This window comes from Ipomoea triloba, chromosome 13, assembly GCF_003576645.1.
Source record: "Ipomoea triloba cultivar NCNSP0323 chromosome 13, ASM357664v1".
Taxonomy (NCBI): domain Eukaryota; kingdom Viridiplantae; phylum Streptophyta; class Magnoliopsida; order Solanales; family Convolvulaceae; genus Ipomoea; species Ipomoea triloba.
Window position 1 is genome coordinate 12708068 of NC_044928.1, and position 6000 is coordinate 12714067.

Below are 6000 nucleotides of genomic sequence, written 5' to 3' on the forward strand. Positions count from 1 at the left end.
CCACAGTATGATTGATCATACACATAACTACCATGTGGGATAGGCACTTTAAGCTCATCTTTATCCCGTAGGTTAACAAGATCCTTCACCACTTTTACTAGCACTAAGGTTTGAAAACATTTTTCTACTCTTTCCCTTTCTTGCATTGAAAATATTTTGGACATACTTGGGTCAATTCCAATACTCGGAAATTAATTCTCTCTTTTACCCAATTCAAAAATTCTCCTTTTCTTTGCAAAACACTTGGATAGTCCACTAACAACCTTTCACAATGGTAATTCAAGGGTAACTATCCCACACCTTCAACTCCACATTTTTCACATAAGTATCATACTGACACATTTATACCTCAATGCATATAACATATACACTTCCCAACCTTAACGTGGGCATAACACACAAAATACATTTATTCTTTACATGCACATAATACCACCTCCTTATAATATTCATAAGTTCTCACATATGTAACACTACCTACATAACACATGTGCCTAACTACATAGCATTACACTTTTTACTAACAACATATATATTTACGGTTTATACATACCATAAGCTATACTCAAAATGTGACGTTTTGCCATTTATATATATATATATTCGGCACACACACACCTATATATATATATACACGACACACACACACCCACATACATATACACACACGTCACATATATATATATATATATATATATACACACATAAATACATAATTGTCCTTCCTCTTAGCATATATATCCCTATCATATCATTACCATACTACTAAGACATAATCTTCTCATCACATAGATTTTCATGTTCACAAGTTAACAACAATTCATAACCTAGCTATCAATTATCTAGTTTCAAACAACCTCAACCAATTAAAGGNAACATAGATTCATGTTCTAGGAGGGAAAATAAAGCTATCTACCGAATAAAATTGGAGTTTTACCGAAAAGCTTGAGACTTGTGTAGAAAGTTTGGCTATGGAAGGTGAAGCTTCAATGGAGTAAGAAGATGATCTCACTCTCTCTCCTCTCCTTGAATATTTCGGCCAACATGAAGAAAAATGGGGAAAAAATGATTTTATAAGCTTAATCCCACTTGGTTGACTAGTCTCCATAATATGTGGTAATTAATTGTGACAAGTGTCACCTTCCCATGGTTGGATCTTAAAAATATCTTAGCTTAGACTGATTGGGATTAAATCAGATGAATTCTCGGTAGAAACTAATTTAAATCAAATAATTTTTGAAACCAAAAATTTATCCCAGACTGAAACTTAAAATTGAGCTAGGTTCGGTACACCGTGAAATTTCGCGATGTACGATCAAAAATAAATTTTTTGCTGCTATGGGCTAATTTAATTAAATAGGAAATTCCAGAATAATAGTATGGTGTCTAAATCTTATAATTTTCTAGGACAAACGGGTCCGAATACTAGCTCTTAAATTTTTTACGGTTCGTGACCGGGACGTACGATCGCAGCTTATTACTAACTGTCCTTACTTATAATAATTCTTTTGAGGCATCGGGAGATCATCTCATGAATGTTATAGCTTAAAGAAATGTTTTTCGAACCTTAATCTTACTGGAATAGGTGAGGGGTTACACCTCACCATTCAGCACCTCAGGCATTATTAGACAAAATAAAAGGCTCAAAAACACTTGTAGAGGGACGACACTTGAACTTAGACAAAAGAACAACACTCAACTCATTTTGTATACTGTACATTGCACTCAATACAGTATACTTAACAAACATTCAAATACTCAAATAATATACCGGTAACGCATTATTACCGTCATTGGTGCTCTTCTTGAGAGCCGAGATCAGATCTCAGGCTAAAATCACAAAATCAAAAAACCACTCAGTTGATCTCATCACTATTAATGGCATCTGGATCCAGCAGCTCGCATACACCCAGACAGGTGAACAAGGGTCACCCCTCGGGTGATCTTCGTGAGCAGCTCAACAATAACCGTGGAGGTGACCTTCGCAGCCAACTCAATAACAATAACCGCAGAGAAGGTGACCTCCGTACCCAACTCAACAACGACCATGGTGGTGGCCGCACTAGCCAACTCAACAACAACCATGGTGGTGGCCGTACTCCCCTCCCAGCAACTGCTGCTCCCGCCCAGGTGGTGGACCTTCAGGCAGTAGCACAGGTCATCCAACAGGCGACAGCGACGATGGCCCAACTAGTCGCAGGAATGCAAGGCCAGATCTTACCGCCACCACCCCCTTTGGAGGAAGAAGTGCAATCTCCGAGGCAAAACAGAACTCAACGACAGGAAGGTGGAACTCAACCAGTTTCCAAATCTGTTCGAGAACGACCGGCGGCTTCTAGATCTATCCGAGATCGGCTGGGGGTGCAAGGATCCTCCAATAGAGGTCCCCGTGCCCAAGCAGGAAAGGCAGTAACCAAACGACCATTCGGAGAAAGGATGGGCGAATTTGGTGGATTGGCTCCGCGTCACTCCACTAGACACAAAACACCACAAGAAGGCCTGGTGGAAAGACTCCAAAGGCAGATAGATGATTTGGAAAAGAAAGTAGAAGCAAGAGAACACTCACCAGAACCGGAGGTAAGAATGGCCGCTCCATTCTCTCCCGACATAATGGAAGTTCCTCTTCCAAAAGACTTTCGACTACCCACCATCAAGGCTTACACTGGCACTTCAGATCCGCGTACCCATATGACAAGATACAAGGCAGCCATGGTCATGATTGGGGCAAGCGATGCCATCATGTGCAGAGCGTTCTTGTCCACTTTGGACGGAACTGCTCAAGATTGGTTTAACACAATCCCGGACGGATCAATTCAAGCTTTTGCAGAGCTATCCAAAACTTTCTTGTCTTATTTCTCAGGAAGTATACAACATAAGAAACCATTCTCACATCTCGGTGGGGTAAAGCAGGATAAGGGGGAAAGCCTGCGAGACTTCTTAAGCAAATGGAAAAAAGAAGTCAACAACGTATATGACTTCGATTCGAAGGCAGCGATTCTCATCTTCATCCAAGCACTGAGGTTAGGTGATTTCCACAAACAAATGAACGCCCATCACCCACACTCTTATGAAGAACTCATGAGAACGGCCAACCGGTACGCAGACGCTGAGGAGGCTGACAGAAGAAAAAAGGATGAGGATGAAGGACGAAAGAGTGGTCGACCTGATAAAGCTGGTCGGCCCAGCCAGGCACCACGACCAAACCAACCACCCTCAAAGAAGGTAAGAGATGACCGACCTCGCCTCATCCCATTACGACATTTGACACTGCTAACTCACCCAGTTAGCGTAATCCTAAATCAAGCTGAAGACATGGGGATCGTGCAATTTCCGCAAGAGTGCATGAAAGTCTCCCCAAATGCGGATCAATCCAAGTATTGCACGTTCCATAGGCAGGTGGGCCATGATACCGATGAATGCAACGTGTTAAAACGCCAGATTGAAGAACTCATCCAGAGGGGATATTTCAGACAATTCGTCAAACGAACAAGTCAACAAAAGTCAGGCCAGAAGTCAGGCCAGCAACAACCTCAGCGCAATCTACCAAAAAACGTTTGGAAAAAGGATGACAGCTCCGAACCGTCATCCTCGAGTGGTAAGAAGAGTGAACACGACCAAGTAACCGTAACGGAGCGTGATCTCTCTGACAAAGACTCAGAAGAGCCCAGGAAACACAAGAAGCAGACCATACACTTTATCTACGGAGGTCCTGTAGGCGGAGACACACAAGCGGAGAGGAAGAAGTGGAGTCGCCAATTATATGTAGGTGAGGTGGTCAGCCTTCCAAAGGGAAAAAAGCAGAGGAGGGAAGCCATTACCTTCTCTGACGATGACCTCCCAGAAGGTCCACTACCTCACCGAGATGCGTTGGTAATCAAGATGGAGATCAACGACATCATTGTGCATCGCATACTCGTAGACACCGGAAGCTTAATCAACGTGATGTACTACGACGCTTTTACCAAACTGGGATTGCCCAGAAATCAGCTCAAAGAGGTACGGACTCCACTTTTTGGGTTTACTGGGGATTCAATAGAAATAGAGGGATCCGTGGTACTACCAGTACAGATAGGCGTGAGCCCCAACACCTCCAAGATAAACATGGAGTTCATTGTGGTGAAACTCACATGTGCCCATAACATCATACTAGGGAGGCCAGCTTTGGAAGATCTGAAGGCAATAATTTCGATGGAGCACCTGTGCATGAAATTTCCCACGCCATATGGGATAGGAGTTGCGAGAGGAGATCAGAGAGCAGCTCATAGCTGTTATGTCAAAGCGTGCAAGAAAATTGGACAGAAAGATCTGCAAGTCCACACCATTGCAGAAAGAGTGCTGAAAGAAGAGGAGGGCTGGCCCCGCGCCGAGCCTGCATCTGAAACGGAAGACATGGTGGTCGATCCCGCACGAGTAGATAGGGTTGTAAAGGTTGGCACTGGATTGGCACCGAAACTAAGAGCCCAGATAATCGAAGTTATCCGACAGTTTAAAGAAGTTTTTGCGTGGGGTTCAAAAGACATGCCAGGTATCAATTGAAACATCATAACCCATAAGTTAGCCGTGGACCCTACCAAGAAACCAATACAGCAAAGAAAGTGATACATGTCGGCTGAACGAAGGGACTTTGTGAAAAAACGAGGTGGTCGCGTTGACACAGGCAGGACATGTCAAGGAGATCTATTATCCCGAGTGGTTGAGCAACATAGTCCTAGCCCCAAAAGGCTCCACGTGGAGAATGTGCGTGGATTATACAGATCTCAACAGAACCTGCCCTATGGATCGATTCCCCTTGCCAAACATAGACCAGCTGGTAGATAAGACGGCAGGATGTGAATTGATGAGCTTCATGGATGCCTTCCGTGGGTACCATCAAATATTCATGCATGAGGAAGATGCTGAGAAGACCGCGTTCACCACCCCAGAGGGTATTTTTTGCTACTTGGTCATACCGTTCGGCCTAAAAAACGCTGGCGCAACTTACACCCGGATGGTTGCCAAGTTGTTTGGGAAAGTGCTGGGACGAAACATGGAGGCATACGTAGACGACATGATTGTCAAAAGCCCCAGAGGTGCCTCCCATGTCAAAGACCTTAACGAGGTATTTTCTATTATGAGAAATTTCAATTTACGCTTGAACCCTAAAAAATGCACCTTCGCAGTCAATGGGAGCAAGTTTCTGGGATTTATGGTCACTAGAAATGGGATAGAACCAAACCCAGAAAAGGTACAAACCATTCTTGACATGGAACCCCCGCGGTCCATTAAAGAAGTCCAAAGACTCAATGGTCGCTTAGCGGCTTTGGGTCGATTTCTATCTAAATCGGCCGAACGATCCCTCCCCTTCTTCCAGATACTAAAGAAGAATAAGGGGTTTGAATGGACTCCAGAGTGTCAGTCGGCCTTCGATGACTTGAAAAAATATTTGCTATCCCCGCCACTGCTTGCAAAACCAGAGGCAGGTGAAACCTTACTCTTATACCTGGGTATATCACAGGGTGCGATCAGCGTCCCATTTACTACGTGAGCAAAGCTTTACACGATGCAGAGCTACGGTAAACGGCCGTAGAAAAAACAGTATTCGCTGCGGTCACCGCCTCTAAAAGGTTGGCCCATTACTTCCAAGCTCATCCTATCCATGTACTCTCACATCAACCATTGGGGAGTTTCTTACGGAACACTAACTCTGCTAGGATGGCGAGATGGGCCATGCACCTCAGCCAGTTCGACATTGAATTCAAACCAAGACCCGCCATCAAGGGTCAAGCTCTCGCAGACTTCATAGTAGAATGCACAGCCCGAGAGGTGACGGAGCAGGTGGAAAATGAAGATGGTGGATGGTGGACCTTATCTGCGGATGGCTCATCCAACAGTAAAGGTTGCGGTGGTGGAGTAGTGTTCATCACACCATAAGGATTCCGCGCTTACTATGCAATCAGGTTCCATTTCAAATTATCTAACAATGAGGCAGAATATGATACCGAGTAGAAGGATGGAAGAATA